Source organism: Nothoprocta perdicaria, unplaced genomic scaffold, assembly GCF_003342845.1.
Source record: "Nothoprocta perdicaria isolate Ctin4 unplaced genomic scaffold, notPer1 scaffold_77, whole genome shotgun sequence".
In the NCBI taxonomy this organism is placed as follows: Eukaryota; Metazoa; Chordata; class Aves; order Tinamiformes; family Tinamidae; genus Nothoprocta; species Nothoprocta perdicaria.
The window spans coordinates 1,864,004-1,885,612 of record NW_020456054.1 but is presented as its reverse complement, the minus strand read 5'-3'; the positions used below and the strand labels follow the sequence as shown (position 1 = coordinate 1,885,612).

Genomic DNA, 21,609 nt, shown 5'->3' with positions numbered 1-21,609 from the left:
AAAAATACTCACACCAGTGGGTATACTATGTCAAGTAGAAGTGCTGGCTGTGAACTGCAGATCTGAACCTCAAAGCAGTTCAAGAGAAGTATCTAGGTAAAATAGTTCAGTTAGAGGTGCATGCTTAAAAATATACTTAAGCAAAATTGCAACTGATCTAATCACCTTCATCTTTATAATCAGTGATGAGAAACAGGAACTGCAGGGATATGATTCATTTAGTTTATACTAGATATTTTTGGGTCCTTCAGAATGAGACATATTCCATCAACTTTTGTTTTCTATGTAGACAGCAAAGGAAGTCTGCATGTAGATGTTGGCAGGTGAATGTGCGCTGCATGGCTCATGCTATGAACTCCAAGGTGCTCTTCTCAGATGCCAAAATCCTCTGGGGAGCTTTGACAGTAATGAAGGTGCACAGCTTGCTGTAGTTGGTTGACATGTAGTTTATCATGATTCAGGAGGATAGGGAACTTATTCTGAGGAGCCCTTAGGCTAAGTGAAAAATTAAACAAGTAAAGAAAAATTCTTCAAAGAGAGAGGCTTGATTTTTTTTTTTAAGAGACATAAAAACAGCAGTATAAAAGTGGATCATTATGTTGTGCTTTACAAATAATGCTAGAAGAAAAAAAAAGATATTTGGAAATATGAGGAAAAGACAAATACTTTTAAGGTGAGGAAAAAAGACAAAACAAAGTCAATTTTCATCTCTGCCTTGGCTGATGAAACACATACTTGGAGATGTCTTAAATAGGCTAAGTTTAATATGTTGATGGACTGCAAAGAAGTCCTGGAAAAATATCCCAAATGAGACTCCAGAAAATATATAGGAACAGGAGAATATTTAGAAAAGAAAAGTAAACCTGATTTCATTAGAAGAAAGGGAGATCTCATGGCAATATGAATTGTATTTTCAGGGTATGGAAACAATTGTGAAAACTGATCCATGGAAAATCCTCTTGCTAACCAAGAAAAATAGAAGAGTCATGCTTCAAAAGTATAGAAATCTCAACAGAAATGGTATAATAGTGTTCAGGCCTCAAAAAAAAAAAAAATAGCCTAGGGAATAAGGAAAGATTGAAATACCCAAATTTTGAAATTTTATTTCCTATCTTACTCCATAGTTCAAGGAAAGATCAGAACATACCTGATTCAAGCTGCCTGTGTAGCCTAGTTAAGATACAATTGAATTCCCTTTGTCCAGGGAATGGTGAATAAGCTTAATTTCTATTACTCTGGAATAAACAGACAGAAGCTTGAAAAGGTACAAAGGCTGTTTTCCTCCCTGTTGTTTCTTGGCTTTTCAAATGAATTCCTTGTTCATTTTTTTCCTGAAACATACCTGAGTATTTAACGTAGTCTGACAGCTCTGACAATAATGAAGTGTAAGCCACGTGCAAATTGAAATTATTGTTCATGCTTGACAAATGTGCCTAGTCAGATATATGTTCACAGACATTTTGCAAACAAAAATTCCACTGGGCTCTTTGAGAAGTTACTACAGGAATGCATCTTATGATGTGAAAGCTCTTTATTTTGCTTGCCAGCATCACTATCTGTGACAGAAGCAACTCCAAAAGGCAGGCCAAATAAAAGCCTGATTACTGGACCTTAAACTGCTGGCCGCTCTTCACAGAATGCTGTTTTCTCTTTATCTGAGGACCCTGTCATTCTGAATTTAACTGATGCCTCTAAAGTTGAAAAGCACCATCCTCAACATCATGCTTGCAGTTCTTTTTCTTCACAGTCGTTCAGCGTTTGACATATATGCTCTCAATACATCAAGCAGAGAGCAGTATACCTTTTCAAAACTTCAGTTACTATTTATTTGAAATCATTCTGCCAAACAAATTATATACTCTCTTATTTTGGAAGCTGTTAGGAATTTCTGCTAGTGACCCCCATTAAACGCTGCTTCTTCAACACTGTTTGTAGAAGCAAGTGACCGTAGGCTGGCCTTACTCTGCRTTAGTTTCAAATAATACAAGTTCACTAAGAACTTGTAGAAATAATAACTAGTCTTTACTAGTTCAAGAGACAAGCTTTGAAGCAGATCTGGGCCATAGATCAAGGATAAAGATCTAAATAAAGTAGAGAAAGGGTAATGAAATGAAAAGAAAAGCTATGGAAGTGGAACATCTTTCATTTGTATTATGGCAGTACCTCCTATGGTTGGAAGAGACTAAAAAAAAATTAAGGTTCCAGGACTAATGTTTGAATACAGTAAGGTAAAAAAGGAATATAAATATTGCAAAGGGATAAAATTTGTCTGAGAAAATATGGAAAATCATTTTCATGCTGTTTTCCCAAAATCCAGCCTCAGCATTATGCAAAGTTCGATTCACTCTGGATAACTCCCAATTGGTGATTTCAGAAGGGTTCTGTTTTTTCTCTGGGCTGTTTGTATTCTCTTTACTACTTTTTATTAGCCTAAAGAATCTATGATTAAAAAGGGTAATGCTGAACACATGTACATTAAAAATATACTTGTTTCTCTTTCAAAATGAGACAGTTCCAAAAGGGTTTCTGGGAATGCAAAATAAAATCTATTTATCCCAGATGATCCCAAGGAATAAAATTGAGATGAAAATGTGAGTACTGAAGCAGAAAATGTTTGATGATAAATGATAATCGACACAGAATAATCAGTGTTGCACCTTACACGAAAGCTGCAATAACCTATAAGAACCTAAGTGGCTGATTTCCTTTTGTACATCATTTCACTTTGTATCTACACAAAATGATTGAACACAGAGCTATCTGAAAATAGCATGAAAATTACTTGTACTACTCTTTGCAGGTCTTGCATTGAGGCAAATAAAATATGCATCAAGCAAGAACAGTTAGATCTTACAAATCTGCATTTAGTGCAGTGTTTCATAATTGAGTATCATAACAGAGTCAGGTTGAACGAGGCTTCCTGAAGAGAGATAGCCCATCTCTTTTCCTAAACCAATCCCAGCTAACCCATTCTTGATATTTTGTTGTTGTTTTCTRTGCCCTTCTAAGGACCTGTCCAGATACAACACACAATATAGCTCTTATATCCCCACACTCAGTAATAACCAGAAAAAGCAGCCATGTTTTGGCATTTCAGGCACCACAATTCATAATCCAACATCCTACCTTAATGAAGGCAGATTTTTATTGATGCTGGATGTTGAACAGCAGCAATTTCATCTTGTACACACATCTGTTTTTGCTACTTGTGACACAAGAGGAGCTGCGCTCCCAAGCAAGGGATAGGACGGAAGAAGGAGGAAGTGAAATTTTAAATTACTACAGCCATTTGTAGCTCAGAACCCTCAAAGAGCCTGAAAATATCCTTACTTCCCCATGGTACTCTGTTCCTGYGGTTCTCCATTCTTGTGTTTAGAAAAACTTTCCAGACACAATGACTCAGTATGTCTGATTCTGTCTCTGGAGAAATGCAAAGAAAAGGTGCAGCTGTGCTGCTTAGGTGGAGAGGATTGCTGCAGGTAGAGACGAAAACTGAGGCTGGACCAGCAGTATCCTAGCTACTTTGAGCRAATTACACAGAATCACAGAATGAATGAAGTTRGAATGGACCTCTACAGATCAGTTAGTCCAACCCCCCTGTTAAAGCATGAACACATAATGCATGTGGCCCGGGGTCACATCCAGGTGGATTTTGAAGATCTCTAGAGAATTGTGGACTTAAGGTGAAGGCTGACCTTTGATTCTTAAAATTATGGAAAATGGTATTTATTTTGGAAGCATCATGTAAAAGAGATTAGGATATCTCATCAGAAAATGTAATAGAGTGTTTGCTAACACTGTTAGCAGAATRAGCAAAGGATGAGTTGGCAAGAAAATATCAGATATGTAGAAGAGAATTAGTTTCTACAGGTCTTCAGTGGCAAGAATTTGCTTGAATTTGTTGCCAAGAGGATGGTGAGCCATTGCGATGATTCAATTTAGACACTAACATGGTCTTGTGATTTATAAAAACCTCAGTAGCACAGTTCCTTGCTCTCCAAAATACTATCTTTCTCTAGTCTTTACTTTGGCAAAAAAAATCAGTTGTAGAATATAAACCAACAATTCTTAGATTTTATGGGAGYTGGTAGCAGGGTGTGTTTAGTGAACTAGGTAGAGTATTGAATTTTGCATCTCTTGTTTGCTTAAGAGTTTGTATATTTAGTTTCAGCAATAGCATAACTTTTTTCTGTTTTCTTAGGCAACCTAGGTAGGTAGACTGGAGCCAGAGGCCTTGATGCAATGTTAATCTTTGATTTATTTTAAGGTGGAGCCTATTGATTTATTTAATCACCATTGTTGAACTAATGCTTGAGTTTGGTACAAAAATTTCTCACTTTCCTTTCTCTAAAGTGGAGAAAATAATATTTTTCCATGGTATTTTAAATTCAACCAGTGAAAATGCTGTAGTAGGTAAAAACAAGTAGTATTATTTGAGAGTGCTATTTTTATGGGGCACTTGTTTATTTTTTAAATTTTAAAACCTTTTCTCCGGACTATTGCTGTCTTTTAAAAAAGACATAAATAAGCCATTGTCATTCTCCTCCAGSTACTAAAATTTCATTTTTAAATACTGATATGGGTCTTTGCTATAATCCAGGCTTTTCAGTGATGCACTTGCCATAAGTAACATATTTTCTTCTCGTATCACTTAACAGTTTTAGTAAAATAGGGAATCAGTCTGTCTTGAAAATCTTTCTAAGCCATCTGTTCAAACTTCTTCTCTTTTGTTATTTGTATCACAGACTTCAAAGCCCCATTCTCAGATGGCAAAGAAAAAGTACATTAGAGGACACATGCAAAATCTGGGCAAAGCAAGGAAATAAACACAGATCCCCTGAGACTTGGCCCCATGTCAAGACCCCAGTAATCTTCTTGCCAAATATGAAAACTACAGAATAACTTAAAATATATACAGGACACACAAATTTGAGTGAATTAATTCACTTTTCTTTGAAAGCTTGAAATTTTCAGGTTTACTTCAGAGGAAATATCCATKAAAAAAACCTATTAACAAATGGAGTGATATTAGTTCTATCCATACAGTACATGATTTAATTTTTTAATGGTGTAAATTAAATATGGAAAAAGATTTAGTATCTCTATGTATGTACAAATACCTAACTGAAGTAAGTTTATTCTGTTTTAAGAATACTGTGATCCAACACTATTCCATGAAGTCTAGCACTGGACATGCAGTGATTGCCCATTAACCAGCAGTCTTCCTGGAAGCAAGCCAATGTACTATATTATATCAGTGACTAAAGCTCACTGACAGTCCATGCACTATCTCCAAGTGTAAGCAGAAATGAAATACAGTATTTTCTTTGACTAACTGAAAGTTGATGCAAATATACTTGAGAGTTTATGAATCAGAAAGTTTAACTTAATCCATATAAATCCATATATATATAATCCATCCACAAGTGATCATTTCCCACCTCTAACTTTATGAAGATCATGTAGTTCACTATACAATAGCCCTGACTATACTGAACCAAGGGTATAAATGGAGAGATATCTTCTTTTTTTGTGTTATGGAGGAATGTAACGAGAAAATGTATTTACAGAATACTCTTAAGGACTAYTTGAGTAGTGAAGGGGAAGTGAATAGTGAGAGACAAGTATGGGAAGGGATGCAAGAAGGAGGATGAGGATGACCCCTCCTCGGGGGATGAGGAGATTGCTCGGGTGAACACCAAGTTAATGAGCAGGAAAGCATTTCCCCTTCATTGTGTGACTGTTTGGACTTTGTGTGGCTGTTTGGGACTTATCCAAGTCACAAGAGAGGCAGGGAGCAGGAGCAACTCCTGCCATCAAAGGGTTTGTCCGAGGTAGTTGCTTGAAGAAGGAAGTCACTTTAGCACAGAAGATGCATTATAGATATCACATGAAAAATCTTTTCATATATAGAAGATGCATTATTTCTTCTTAAAGGATTATATATGTGCAATTTTCTTTATTAGTATTATTTAATCTTAAGCAATTCCCTATCAAATGAATGCTTCTATTAGTCTTTATGCTTTGTTGCCTTGAGCATAGAACTAAGTACTCAAATACTAAATTAGTCTTATACTTTGAAGAGCCCAGGCCTCCTCACCTTTCTACATTAATCAAACAAAATATTTTCTTTTTATTTTCATTCTACATAAAGACTTTCATCTTCCAGGAAAGCCCAGTGTCAATCCATATATGTAAGATCAACCTTGGAATAACAGAATTTATCAGATAGAATTTATTAAAAAGCAATATTAATCCCTTCTGGCCCACAATATTTATTTTCATGCTTTCTTTGGTCACATATTACAGCTTCTTAATGCAGCAACATCTAGGTATGTGGGACAATCAGCAGACATGTCCCATAAATTCTTGGAAATTCCTTCCWTGAGACATTAGAAAAGTACCAAGGTCGCTTTATGAGCTTTAAACTGCTGTCTGTAGAGCAATCTTGCTTTTCTGAAATAAAACTCCTCATAGTGGAGACAATATGGGTCACTCAGAATATATCTAATATAATAGAGATCTCTTAATTTCTACATATTCATTTATTCATCACCATAAGGAGTATATGACAATCTGTTCCTTTATAAGATCCTTCAAGACGCGTCTAAATTATCTTCGGTTCTGCTTTTCTCTTTCCCACTTTTGCCACAACTGATTAATTTTTCAGTTGCCTTCTCCAAATTGGTGTATTTTCTCCAACTAAATTTAAATACATTAAAATATATTAATATTAAATTAAATACATTTAAATATATTCATTTTAGTGGACCTGCAGAATTCACTTTTCAGGGAGGTTTGATAGACTATTAGTAAGAATCTTCCAAAAATTAAGTTTTTTTTTTTATGATTTTAGAAAAATGTATTTCCTTCAGCATTTCTAGGCACTTTAAGCACAGAGCTGGAAGGAATCTTGTTTTCCAAAATATTTCACCAGAGCTATCTCTATGGGACATAGTAGACATATCATTATCTCCTCCTCCAGTCTCTTAGTTTCATTTTTAAGAAAAGGAAAATATATGAGTAAGAACAAAAGTATCTTATTTTCCTCCAAAACTTATCTACAATAGAATAAGCACATTAATTCAAACTACTGATTACTTGAGGAAAAAAAAAAAAAAAAAAAAGGAAAAGAAAACTTTCTTAAGAATTTACTACATTTAAACATTATCCTGGATTTAGTGAATTTAAGTACATATAGTCAAATCAGACAGGTTTTCTTACAGGTAAATGAGATAAAGAATCGCTGTGCTGACCTTTAAGCTCCTGGGCCCTAAGAAAAGAATGCAGAGCTCTGCCTGGGACATTTGATTCCCTAYGTATGCCCAGGGGAAGATAAGTTCCTTAGACTGGAAGCCAAATCAGGCAACATGAGAAGAGCTGTGCAGATTTAACTACTAGGAAATTCTGAAAATAGCAAGGCATCCCTTGATATCCATTGACAGAAGTGATGAGGACTTCCCCTGAGCTCCAGAGGCTACATCTGTGCTGCAGACTCACACTGCTGCCTGCCCTCTGAGGCTCAGTGAGTTTTGAAAGGCACAGTGAAAGGCACAGTGACACTATTTCAGTAGAACACATGCTGTTGGTTATGTCATGATGGTGGAGGAGATTTTGCAGTTAAACTCTTCTCTCCTTGAGTAGATAAAACCACATCTCTTACAGAGTGGGTTACTGCTTGGGTCTGTAATCTGTTGTATGAATCATAGAATCATTATAGTTGGAGATGACTTTCAAAATCATCAAGTCCAACCATCAAAAAAAGAAAGTAATAACCTCTGGATGCACTGTGGCTTCTTAGCTGGTGAGGATCTGATCAAAAGTTGTTTTAGTAGACTTGCATGTGAGAAAAATGTCATGCAAAGCAAGAAGGGTATAGTAAAATCCCTGCTGAGCATTGCTGCACAGGCCCACAAATATGAGAGAACCAGCAATGCCTGCTACGTGTTCTGGAAACTTGGCAGTGCAAGCTAGTGCTTGTTACRTTGTAGTTGGAGGAAATTTCACCATCTATTCCCCAGGTTCAGGCATATGGCAGCAGTGCATGAACCTGAGCAGAAGAATGTAAGAAAAAGCTGTATAGGTTTTTCTAAGATAATGCCCATTATTTTTTTTTCTCCCATATTAAACAACTGTTCTCATTTGGATAGTTTTATCTTGATAATGAGTAACCTATATTACTGTTTTTACAGATTGTTGTACTGTTAAACCTCTATTGCTTTACAGCCATCCCACGTATATATAGTAAGACAAAGTCAAAGAAGTATTTTAGCAAGGTTTATAAAATCCTGGTGTGGATAGACTCTGCTTTTCTTGTGGAAAGAGTTCCCATTTTCCTCAGTAATAACATCAACAAGATCTRTGTATTTCTTTAATTTACTTCTGTCAAGGCATTTTACAAAGACTGTAAACCTAATTATGTTTATATTAGTGTAGAAATTAGTACATTATAGAAACAAATAACATCTAATTTTCTTTGTCTCAGCTGGGCTTTGACATGAAACAGTTCCTGAATAAGAAAGTCTGCTGAAACTGAGTCTGTTCTGCATATTTTCAGCCTACCAAGAATTTTTTATAACAAAACTATGCCATGCAGAATATCTAGAAATCTCCAAGATTATAGGGCATTTACATTCTACCTATTGCAGAGATATAAGTGCTATTTGCTATTTATCCCTGTTCTGGAATAAACTGAATAACATAGCAATGAATTTAAAATGTTATAGTGGTTTTCTTTAACAGCAGTTGAGATTTCTCCTTGTTACTTTTCCACTGTTAAGAATTAACCTAGCTCTTGTATAATGCATTAGATATTGAAACTGTCTGCAACTTATACTACTCAGAATGCTCCAGTTAATGTAGATTACTGTAGTAAAAATTTTTATGCAAAGAACGAGTTATGTGCAAGAACATATGAAAAGTTTTAGATGGATATGATAACACAGTGTGAACATTCAGTCTTACATTGCTGTTTGCCAATCATTGATGCACTGATKTTATAATCTTAAAGACATTGAACATAATGAGTCTTAGAGTTAAGGGAATAAACTTTACGTGACTGTGAGAGACTAATTCAGAAGTGCAGAATGAGAAAAATATCTCAGTCAAATTCAGAATTACAAAGTAAATCTTCATTTGAATATCTAGAASTTTCTTTGATGCAGATTCCATGATTGCATCATTTTCCTTACTGTTACTTTTTGGGATCTGGAGTACATTTTCCAGAACCAAATTCAGGGACAGCTCAAACTGTTTAACCTGAACATCATTCTTGTCATAATGTGGATCAAACCTGATGGAACTGATGCTTCCCAATGTCAAACAGGGAAGGTTGAAATTTGGATACGAAGAATGAGACACATCTGTAATTTCATCCATGTTTGACCAACTTTTCCATACTTTGACCACTGATTGTTGACAAGATCATGAARAATTTACTTAGCAACAGTGTCAGAATCTCCACATAAAAAGCTAATGTTGCTTGGAAAGTTTACTGAATTGTCTACATGTTCACCAGCTGAATGTTCAAACTTCTCCAATATTTAGAAGCAAAAAAGGATAAGGTCTTGAGGGCCTTTGTATGCAGTTTCTAAAGAAGAGCTTAAGGTCTCAAGGGCCTTTCGATGCAGTTTCTAAGGACGAGTTATGTACTGTCTTTGCCCACATTGGTGCTGGTTATCTCTACCCACACTCTGAACTGGGTAGACCTGTTGATGTGGCACCAAGCCCAAGCTAATATATGCTGCCTGTGAGTAGGCTCACTGTCACCCATATTGTGACAGTACAACTTCCAGCCAGGATGGAGTGTGGGCAGAATGAGCTCATGTCTGCTTAGAGGCCCGACAGAGCAAGCTTTCATCTGCCTGCAGAAAAACATGTAGGAATTCTTAGAGTGACCCTTATTTAATCTAGTATGTTAGTGGTTAAAGTCTCTGAAGTCTGTTACCAACTGCCTGGCCAACCTACTCTAACATTTTTCCTTTTATCATTAACAACTCTACTGGCAAGTGTATCTAGGGCCTGATTTAGAGAACGCTTTCTGCACTATTTCGCTATATTTTCAGGATAATACCAACAAAGTGTGATATTTTCTCTGAGTGCAATTCTTTCAAAAATCAACAAACCAAGTSTACAGCAAGGCTTGAAGAGAATTTAGGAAAGGGATTGTCCCAGCCTTTCCCAGAGTCTCAAAGGGCATCAGCTTTRAAGAGACTGCTGCTGCTGTTGTTTCTTCCCAATGGTAGCCTACTTTAATTTGACATATCTCCCTCTGAATTAATGGTAATAAAAAAATGATATTATTTATTTTGTTTCACAGAAGCAATGCATGTGCTGAGCTAGATCACAAAGCTAGATCACAGAGGAAAACACAAACCATGACTAAGAAGCTACTAAAAATAAGCTCCAAATAGATTCAGTGTCTAAGGATTGTGTTATCTCATGCTATGTACTTTTGTTTGTTTGGTCTGCCAAGTTAAAATAAACCTTTATTATCATAGAAGAAGGAGGTACTCAATAACTTTGAAAGCCGAACTAGAAAGAGAAGACAAATGAGTGTCTGGAGCCATAGAGAATCCAGTCTTCAGTAGAAGAGCAGATTACTTCAAAAGATACTAGAGGCTGATGTGTTTTCAATTTTAAAACAGTACATGAACAGTGCACCGCACTTGAGCCAAGGATGCACTCACCATTTCAGTTCTATTTACTGTTATTGAGCATTATAATTTGGTTGCACTAAAATAAGACCTCCTTATACCTATCTCAATGCTATTTGAACCAGAGAAATTATAATTCTGAATCACAGCTCTTATGAGGTCATGACCTGTGTTTTTAGCGGGAAAAAAAAGGCATGTAGGACTTCATGATCCCTGTTAGCCTGGTCAGTGTGGCACCAGCAAAGAACTTGGATCATAAATGGATGGCAGTCAGTGAACCTTTCACTCATATATGACTGTTTATCAGCCACAAATGACGCYAAGGGAGTTGAAATATGTTTTAACAGTCTGTTTATATTTTTCTACAGAGGTCTTAGTGCCACATAACTCATTTTGGCATTTTTTAAACGAGATTTTGCATTCAGAAAACCAAGCAAACAGTGAAGCCAATATTTATTTTTCAAAAGACTATAAATATTTCACAGAAACTCTTTGTGTATGTCACTTTCTAAATTTCTCTTACCTTTTCCTAGGTAACCTTGTTTGCCTTTGAAACAAAAACTTATCTTTTGTATGGTAATGGGAATAAAGAACAGAGGATTAATGCAGTATTTTGCTGGATAGAGCCACTAAAGGCTATCTGTGGGCCCAGGCCACAGCTGTTGAAAATGATTCACACTGAGGGTGGGACATGTTTGAGTTTAAAAACTTCCATTCTGTATCTTGTTTTCCATATCAGAAGCTTTTAATTAAAAAAAAAAAAGTCATACTATTTTGAATGATCTTACGTGAATAAAAAAAAAGCTTTTCTTTCTCTTCCCCATATATTCTTGCCCTTCTTCTTCTACTCTTCCTTTTCTAAATGTTGTCAGAGTGTACTTAGGCCCTGATTCAGCAATGCACTTAGGAACAATTTTTATTTTAAGCACATACTAAGTACGCTGCTGAGTCAGGGCCACCAGAGCTCTCATTGAAGGTCAAGTCATTCTTGCTTCATTACCATTTTACACTCTCTAAGCTGACATCAAAATAAAAAAATGAATGTTATATTCAGAATGAGATCATGACAATTACATTGTCCTTMATACAACCTTATACTCTTCCCATGTGTGGAAATGATTGAATTTCCTGCCATCTCCAAAAAATGATTCTTCAGCATCCCTAAATGTTTAGTGATGTCATGAGTCTGGGTACCCAGCCACCAAAATAAGCTCACTAGTCTAATTAATATRAATTTATAAACTGTGAACTGGCTTCTTTATCAGAACTAAACAGGTTCAAAGATAGGTATCTGAATGAAAATCCTGATGAACATATAACTTTGAAAATAACATACCAAAAAACAACTCTGTATTTTCCTCTGGGATTCACTCAGCAGGAAGCACACATCTCTTGACACGAATCCCATCATAAATCTTCAAAATCTCATGCAGAACCCAAAATATTTATTTTAATGTGTTATTCATTAAGTTATTTCTTTAAATCGTGGCCTGTTGGCAGCTGCAAACTAATTCCATTCCAGCCACATTATAGCAATACTGTAGTATGATTTGAGAGGGTCATTAGGTCATTAACACTGGAAAAAAATCAAAAACAGAATCTGCAAAAGCCCAGAGGATTACAATTGTAAAATATGATTAAAATATGATTGTGCTGCTAGCAGAGAATAATTTCAAAGTATAAACAACTCAAACAAAATTAATGAAAAATTGATTGTAGACTATTTCCATTTCTATCATTAATGATTCATTTCTTTACATTCAAGCTCATCATAAAAAAAAAAAAAGAAAAAAAAAGAAATGTATGTCTTAAATATTCCTAAGATATAGATTTGCTATTGTGCCAGTGGAAACTTGGTGGAAAGGTGGGTGGTTCAGCCTAGATGTCAAGTCAGATTTAGTATTTGAGTAATTTCTTAATTGTAATTACAGATTACACCTCATTCAAAATTGGATTCGAGAAAAACAGAGTAAGCTCAGTGCTCATATTTCAGAGCATGAATTCTGCAAGCTAGAATGCCTCTCTCTTTCCTTTTAGCCAACAGTCTTTGCCATTACACACCACTTAAAGCAATATAAAGAGACCATAATAGATTCCTAATCAGAATAACAATATTTTATTTTCACTGTATATAAGCATATCTGTTCTCGTGAGGAAGATCACAGATGTTCACAGGAGGTGCTTTGGCATCTGCAAATTTTCTGTAAGATGTTTTTCTGAGGATATTTTCCCACTTTGTTTTATTTGAAATCTTTGGAAGGTAGCTGATTATTTCTCCTCTATTTTGCTCTTATTTTTCTGATTCTCTCTCATCTGATGCTTACCACTTTTACAGGTGGTTTTATATAATGCCTTTATAGGAAACTGAATCATTTGTGGCACTATACAGAACACCTGAACTCTGTCATTTCTGCAGGACAGACTTGCTGAAGGATTAGTTATATCAGGGTCTGATTTGTAACCTGAGATGTTACCATRACCATGGAACTTCAGAGCAAGGACCTAATACTAAGGAATAATCTAGTATCAATTAAAATATCACATCATTTTCCGCTCTGAAAAGTATTCCAAAGTCTTAGGAGACTGACTTGCTTCAGATAGACTGCAGTTCCCTGCTCTGCTAAACAAACATTTGATTTGAACACTTATTTTCAAATATTTGAATCTTATTTCTCTCTTTTTTTATAGTGAGGGTTCAGTAATTGGATATAATGAAAAACTACTTTCATTCACATGTTGAATATATACTGATAAGTGCATTAATATCAAGCACCAGTGTATTACACTGGTGCTTGATATTAATGTGTATTACAGTGCTTTTTTGACATAGGTATTTCTTTGAAATTTATAACTTTTAAAATTACTTATAGTTTATGACTTTAAATTAATAAAACTACGTGATAGATATTTTGCTGTGACCTGGAGCTACAATTAAATATTTTTCAATGATACTGAAGAGTAACACAAACCTAAAGTCTTTACAGAAGTCATCAGAGTAAAATTTAACACCAGCAACTGGTATATGAAATACTTCATGCTGATTTATCTAAAACAATCAGTTAGGAAAATGCACAAGTTATGTGGATGGCAATGGGTAATTAGCTTCACCCTGAGTACAAYTAAGATAGACATTTTAAGAAATTCTCTATTTCAGTATTCCCACATGAACTTTACCAAACTATACCTATGAGATTTTTTAGAGCTCTCAGCATGTTTTAGAGAAATCATTAAAATTAAATTTTACTGGTTTTGTATAAGTCTTTTTATTGGATTTTCAAGCAGGATTAATTGATTTACTGGTAAACACAATTTCAAACCAATGTCTACTGATCTCTAAGGAAGTATTCCCACTAGTTTCAATGTCTTTTAATGTGTATCTCAATTTTAATATATTCCTCCTGTGCTTTGTGTGGTGAGAGATTAGAGTACAGGGAATTAGTTCTGTTCAACACATCAGTGTCATGGTAGCCTTCAAATATGGTCCTGTCCCTGTTAGCAGTAGAAAACCAGGGTTGCCTTATGTTTCTTTTCCATCACCACTACAATATTGACATGAGCTCCAAGCTGAACAACTCTTGCTGCTGCAGTGAATGTTTCTGTGGCTTCTGTAGCATGTATTTCAAGCAGTAGGAACATATGTTTACTTGTTCCTTCTCCAGAACAAACATATTTTTAAACATTTTGTACATTTTGATAGTTCTGCATATAGCAATGTGACAAGCAATTTGCCTTATGGTAGAAAAAATATGTCTGACAGTAGAGCTGGACGTCTTTTAATTAWACCTGCTCATTAAACCTCATCCCAAGGAGTCTGACACCTGAGCCAATTTCTGGAGAATAAATTTATAAAAGGAAAATTTAATTCTGTTGCATTATTTCTGTACATTGAAATGTTTATAACATCAAGGCTCACTAGCCTGTTGTGCAGCTTGCCATAGCATATGTCTGTGTTTCTTATACATTGACAGAGATGATCTGAYACACACATCTCAATCTGCATAATTAAAGCATCCCCTTCTGCCAAATTTCTCTCCTGAGGAGCTCCTAACAAGATAAAATTAGCACAAGTGCAGAGCTCTTCGGAGAGACAAAAAAAAAAAGGTTTAACATAGCAGTGTGCAGTCCCATGAAAGGATGTACCTATAATGCCATTTAGTGTTTAATGTCAGGCTGAACAGAGGTGATTCTAATAGAAAGGCATTTATATTGGGTTAGTTTATGATTTACTATGTTATATTATAATTCTATCATTAAAATTGGAAGATGCATATTCTCACTCTGGATACAATGAAATAATACTCTGTGACTTCTTTATTAGTGGCTGGTATATTTCACCTGTCTCAACAAGAGAATAGGCAAAGAGTTGCAATACTGTAAAATTTAATAATTATAGCAGTGAATCATTGCTATGGAGCAGAAGAGGAGAAATTCAGAGGTCTTAGGATTCCCCTCCCTCACCCCCCCCCCAAAAAAAAAAAAAAAAAAAAAAGTGTGAGGAAATTATTTTCATGTGCTGGCTGCAAGAAAGTTTATAGCCAAATTAAAAATCTGTTTGAATTGTCAAAATGACTTACTTTATTATTCAGCTCTTTGACAATTTACAGAGCCATCATGCCTACTGTTTGCAGAGATCCAATTCCATTAGGAACAAAAGTAAATTAAGTAAGAGTCTGTGAATATACTATGTATGTTGCTTCTTCAKTTTGGACTAAAATTTTGAGTGGTAAAGTACAGTACAGTATCTATCATTAACTATTTGGAAGATGTCTTTATTATAAAGGTGTTTTTGGAATGTTGGGAGACTCTATCCAGTTTTGTAATGATTTGAGGAAAAATCACATTGTGGAACTTTGAAAGGAACCAAAGACATTCAATAATACTTCACTGGATATATATCACTGCCTATGTTTTATTCATTTATAAATAAATAATTTGGGATCCCTTGATAATTAACCAAAACATTTTTGAACAAAAATCTGAATTTAGAAGAATGATCCTATCTGTATTCGGGGGAATTTTTTATGTTTTTTTTTTTTTTTTCTTTTTTTTTTGTATGCTTTTTAACTTACTACAATTAATGTCTAAGGTTAAAAGAGTAACCAGAACATAATTTCCTACTGAGTCTTCTTAAACCAAGCCATTGGACTTTGATTCAGAAAGGGATTTAAGCCCCTAAATATGCTTGTAAGTGGAACTGAGGTAATAAGATTCATAACTAGTCTACCCAGCATCCAGTATTTTTACATTTGGAATTCATTTCACCAAACTGAAGCTACCTGAAATTCAGTTTTATACTTCACAGAGGTCCTTTTAGGCTATCTTTGTAATTGCTGGAGAAAGATAAGCACCTCTAGAAGGTAATTTTGTGCTCTAATGAACAACTATATTGGTCTTTGCTTTGCATTTATCAGCACTAAAATCACCTGGCTAGTTACTCCATAGTAACTACATTAGCAAAATAAGCCAACATTGCATTTCCATCTTAGACACCTTCTTTGAATCCTAGGTGAGTATGAACTACTGATTAAAAATCTAAGGGCCCAGTAAAGTGGGGAATATTAGTTAAAACCCCTCTCCAACCTCATATGCTTCAAGCTTAGAGGACAGAGTAATGACAACCTTATGCGCTGTAAAACGGTGGTGCTTTTCACATGGTTAACACAGGGGACAGACAGCATGAGCATATATATTTCTGCACTTGTCTGTGTAGACATTTTCCCACAACACAGGAGCATGTGCTGACCAGCAGGTTAAATGCAAGGTGCCCTCCCTCCTATTGAAGCTGAGAAAAATAGAAACCCACAGAAGAGAGGACTCAGAATAGGAAATCCTGGGTTTAGGTTCCTGATCTCTGTTCATCCATTTTATTCAATGACCCTTCTAGTCAAAATTAAGACTCAGTCCCTTGAGGAAGGATCAGAATTCAGGATTCCTTTCTGCCAGCCAAGTGGAATAAACAGGACTGYAGAGAGGGACGTTTCAGCCTACAGAGACACAAAAATGAGGAGGGAATTCAGAGKCAGCCCTCTTCAGTGTTTCTAAAGGCAAGCTTTGATGTGTCCCTCTCCATTCATCATGTTGAATCTTTTAAATCCTATTCTAAAACTCCTCTTTCTTTCGATTTAATGGTTAAGAACTTGGACCTTTGTTCATGTTTATGAGTTCCAGGTCCTGAAGATTTATGCCCAAATATTCAGTACAGTGACACTAGAAATTGTAATGATGAAATCAGATCTTAACTCATTAAAATACTTAAGAGCATGCATATGAAGATATTTGAGATGATATTTACATTACTTATGGTAACTATTAATATTTGCTAAGAGCTAATGAAACTTTTTAGTGATTTATGCACAAACTTCATTACCTATAGATCTGAGTGTGTCTTTTAGACATCTTAGCTATTTCATTGCTTTAAGTAAGAACTGAGTGATTTCTAAAAGCTCTAACAGAAAAAAAAAATAGAGAAATAAATAGGTGAAGTTTACAGGCTGGGAATCCTACTAATTTTTTACTACTGCCATTAAAAAAGCAAACCTATTTTCGTTATTTCAGAGGTCAAGTGTTCAAGTGCAAACAATGAAGCAGAAGTCATTTCCTTTACTTTTAATAACATTAACACACTGCTCTTTTACATGGATTAATAATTACATTTATTTCTTAACTTTATTATTTTCCGTGTTGCAATCTTCATAACTGCATGTTCCAGTAATATACAACTGTTTTAGACAGTTTTTGGAACCGTCCCAGGCTTGTCTGTAAAACTCATTGAGCACTATGTGAACAGAGCTAAGCTGCTTATGTTTGCAAGAAGAAATGCAGGTGATCTAATCACTTCAAAAGGAAAAAAAAAAATCTGATGTAAATTTGGTTTTTTTTTTTAGGCTTCCCCACAGATATTTATGTAACATTTGGTAGAACTATACTTCTCATACAATATACTTTTAGTTTGGTTTTGMGGGACTGCAGATAATCAAATTGTGTCACACAGTAGGAGTGGTGAAAAGCAAAACAAGCTTAAGAGAGTTCTTCCTCACCATCTGTCTGTACAGATCCCAAGCTGCCAATGCTACATTATCATACGGAAAAAATGCCAAGAGAATTTCTAACACTCATGCTAGATAAAAAGGTAACAGTTGAATTTTTTTTAATGTTCAGGTTCTCCTTGAGTATTTGGAAGACTGATAATTTCTCATAATTTCTTACAACTCTGTAAAAATGACATGTTTTCATATATTCTCAGAAAATAATATATTACRTCAGCAATATATTCTCATACTCTTGCTTACTCTTGATTTATTTTCTAATGCTGCTTTTGTTGCTATTTTAGTTTCACTGTATGCAGATAATTCAGACTTGTTATTCTTGCTTATTCTAGCATGACTTTGTTCATCTCTCTTAAATTGGAAATCTGAGTAATTTTTCACTATTCTCCTTGGACTTTAGAACTTTCCTTCTGAAAGTAAGTGGGAATGCTGTCCAACCCCCCTGCTCAAGCAGGGATACCTACAGCACAGGACACAGGGTGGCATCCAGGCAGGATGATGAAGATCTCTGGAGAAKGAGACWCCACAACCTCCCTGGGCAGCCTGTTCCAGGGCTCTGTCACCCTCACAGTGAAGAAGTTCTTCCTCACATGGAGGTAGAACTGCCTGTGTTTCAGCTTTTACTTATTGCCCCTTGTTCTGTCCCTGACCACCACTGAGATGAGTTTGACCATCTCATCCATACMTTCTCCCCGCAGGTACTTATACATATTGATCAGATCTCCTCTCAGTCTTCTCTAGGCTAAACAGGCCCAGCTCACTTAGTCTTTCCTCATAAGAAAGATACTGCAGTCCTTAATTGTCTTTGATGCTCTCTGCTGGACCCTCTCTAGAAGTTCCATATCCCTCTTGTTACTGGGGAGCCCAGAACTGCACACAGTACTCCAGGTGYGGCCTCACCAGAGCTGAGGAGGGGGACAGGATCCCCTCCCTTGACCTGCTGGCCACACTCTTCCTGATGTAGCCAGGATCCCATTGGCCTTGGCCACGAGGGCACTGCTGACTCATGGTTAACTTGGTGTCAACTAGGACTTCCAGGTCCCKCTCTGTGTAGCTGCTCTCCAGCAGGTYGAGCCCTAGTCTGTACTGATGCCTGGGGTTATTCCTCCCCAGGTGCAGGACCCTGCACTTGTCCTTATTGAACCTYATGAGRTTCCTCTCTGTCCAACTCTCCAGCCTGTCCAGGTCCCTCTGGATGGCAGCACAGCCTTCTGGAGTGTCGGCCACTCCACCCAGTTTGGTGTCATCYGCAAACTTGCTTGGGGTACACTCAGTGCCCTCRTCCTTGATGAACAAGTGGAATAGCACTGGTGGGGAAGGGGAGAGAGGGGGGAATTTAGAGAGGGAAAAGGCAAAATACACAGTGGTGAAATTCTTGTGACAACAGGTTGTGTGAATTTGTTTAAAGGAGTGTATAAATAGTAAGGTTTTTGCTGCCACCTGGGAGCTAGCAGCCACAGAAGGAAAGGTAGTGCCATGCAGGCGTACTTCCTTGGGCAGGGCCCACAGGGCATCAAGGACATCACAGAAAGAGCAGAAAAAAACTTAAAGCCCAGTTTTCATGGAGTGCCAGCTCCGCAATATCATTTTTCTCCTTAATCACCAGTTGGTGATGCTGGTTCAGGGAGGAAGGCCCCCAACAAGGGGATTGTACCTTGCCCCAGTGGTTTCTGTGCACACTGCTGCAGGATGATGAGGCTACCAGCTTTACAAATAAGCTGTGCTTTATCCTTGCAAAGTCACTGGAGACCTATCAGACAATGGGTGTTGAGGGAAAGTCAAATGTAATTGGCAAGATCTAAATCTGTGCTGAGTGGAATGTCCATAAAATATCAGGGAAAGAGTATAAGCTTGTAAATAATCCTAATGCCGTACCCCTTTGGGGAAAATATTGCGAAGTAAGTGTTGTTCATTTCTTCATTGTTTTCTTACAGTATCTGAGTATTTTTAACTGGGCTCAGTGTATTTTATAGTGTTGACTATTAATAAAACGATCTAGCCAACATTGTCTTTCCTGATYTAAGCAAATATTGCTAACTTTTTGTACTGACTTTATGAGACTTCTGTGAGGTTTGGTGTTGGATGTATAGTGAGGATGTATGGCAGTGTAAAATCAGATTGTAGATATCATGTGACAAAGTAATTTTTCTATCAACACAACCTCAGGGAAGTTTATTTTGTTCTGCAAAAAATTAGTCACAGTTTGCAAAACAAGGCAAAAGTCCAGTGAATGAAGATGGGATTAATTCCAACCTTTCCTTTGTGTGGAACAAAGAAATGAACATGAGCAAAACTAGCTCTTAAAGTTGTGCAAAACATAAGCATCCTTTGGTAGCGTAACATGCTGATTATGGGCTAATTGACATTATAATTGAACAATAGCATAAGATGTTGACATTTATGAGTTCTGTTCCTACCTTGTTCCTTGTTAAGCATTTAGGAATCTTGATGAACTTTTATTATGTAGCTTACATTTTGCCTTAGCATTTCTATGCTATCCAGAGGTTTGTGGCTGTTCACAGTATTTTTATTTAATCCAAACATTTATGTGTGTGTGTGTCTGTGTATGTATGAGAGAGAAAGTCTATTTGTCTACATATAAAATTTACTATAAGGATCTAATTAAAATGTATTTGATCATCAGRCTCAGATCAGGTGACATGCAACATTAAAACTAAATGAAAAAAATGTGGTGTAACTACTTTGGACAGATAGCTCTGACACTTCCCTTCAAATTCTTTGTTTTAACAGCTTCATGCTTATCAGCATGYCTCATGTTTTAAAGAGAGAGACATTAATTGAAAATTGGATAAAKTTTAAATCACTCTTCAAGTGTAATTCTTATGCTCTTCAGACGTGCAAGTGCTTTTCCTATGCCTTCCCATCTTGATAAGGTTTAGTAATTCAACATCCTACCAAACCTYACTGGGATTATTAGAACCCAACTAGGTTCCATGGTGACTTGCATCAGATTAATTTCATTTAGGTCTTCCTTCCACCCAAAGATGTGTGCAGGACTACACTAGCCATGAAATTGTTACAGAAAGCTGCCATATGGTACCTGTACTTCCCTTCTCCTCCTCTCAAGGAATCTACATTTCTGTGGAAGAAGTGGTCTTCTCATCTCAGAAGAAACTCATCATCCTAACCGCAAATGAGTAAACTAATCTGAGTTGGAGACTTCTCTACTCCTGCTGTGGAGACTCTGACCAGTTTGCAGCTAGGTATCTAAGGAAGCAAATGGAAGAATGATATCCCAGTGAAGTCATTTATTTTTTCTATTCATCCCAAGTCACTGGATGAAATACAACAGCTCAGAGGCAGGATCCACAAGTAATGACTCATAACTGCTCCCCTTGTTCACTATGTTTGTGGGAAAAGCCTGTGAACACTTTTTCTAGGAAAGTACTCCCAGATGTTAATCCTAGTAAGAAAGAAACGTCTCTCCTGTCTTGCACACTTTTCTACTTCTGCTCTTATGAATTTTACTTTAGATACTTAAGAGACATTTTACCCCTTCTCCAATAACTTAGAAGAAGCAGAAATCATGTTTCTCACCTTATTTTCAGTGGAGTGGGCTTATCCCACTTGATATAATGTTCTTGGTTGCTTGCCTGATGGCCTTTTTACCCGCAGAGCTTTAATGAGACAGGTAGTGGATGCTCCTTCCCCTCTTTCCTTGCCCCAGTGGTTGAGACTTCCTCCTAGGGCATGATCATTATGGTTTCATTTCTTTCAAGTAGATCCTGTCTCGTCCTTCCTGAATATGAGCTATTATGGCAATAGCTTTGCCTTCCTGTGGTGTTTTCTTTGCTCTTTGCCTTCCTGTGGTGTTTTAAGAAAAAAGTAGGAATGACCATGCTCTGAATTAGGTAGCTAAAGTCAGGAATTAGTTTTTGACATTGTGT

The 21,609-nt window shown here is 36.3% G+C and overlaps 1 protein-coding gene across 1 annotated transcript in view; it reads left to right on the top strand.

Moving 5' to 3' along the window:
- ANGPT1 (angiopoietin 1) overlaps positions 1-21,609 on the top strand; it is a 150,445-nt gene that overhangs the window by 115,505 nt on the left and 13,331 nt on the right. The window lies entirely within an intron of this gene.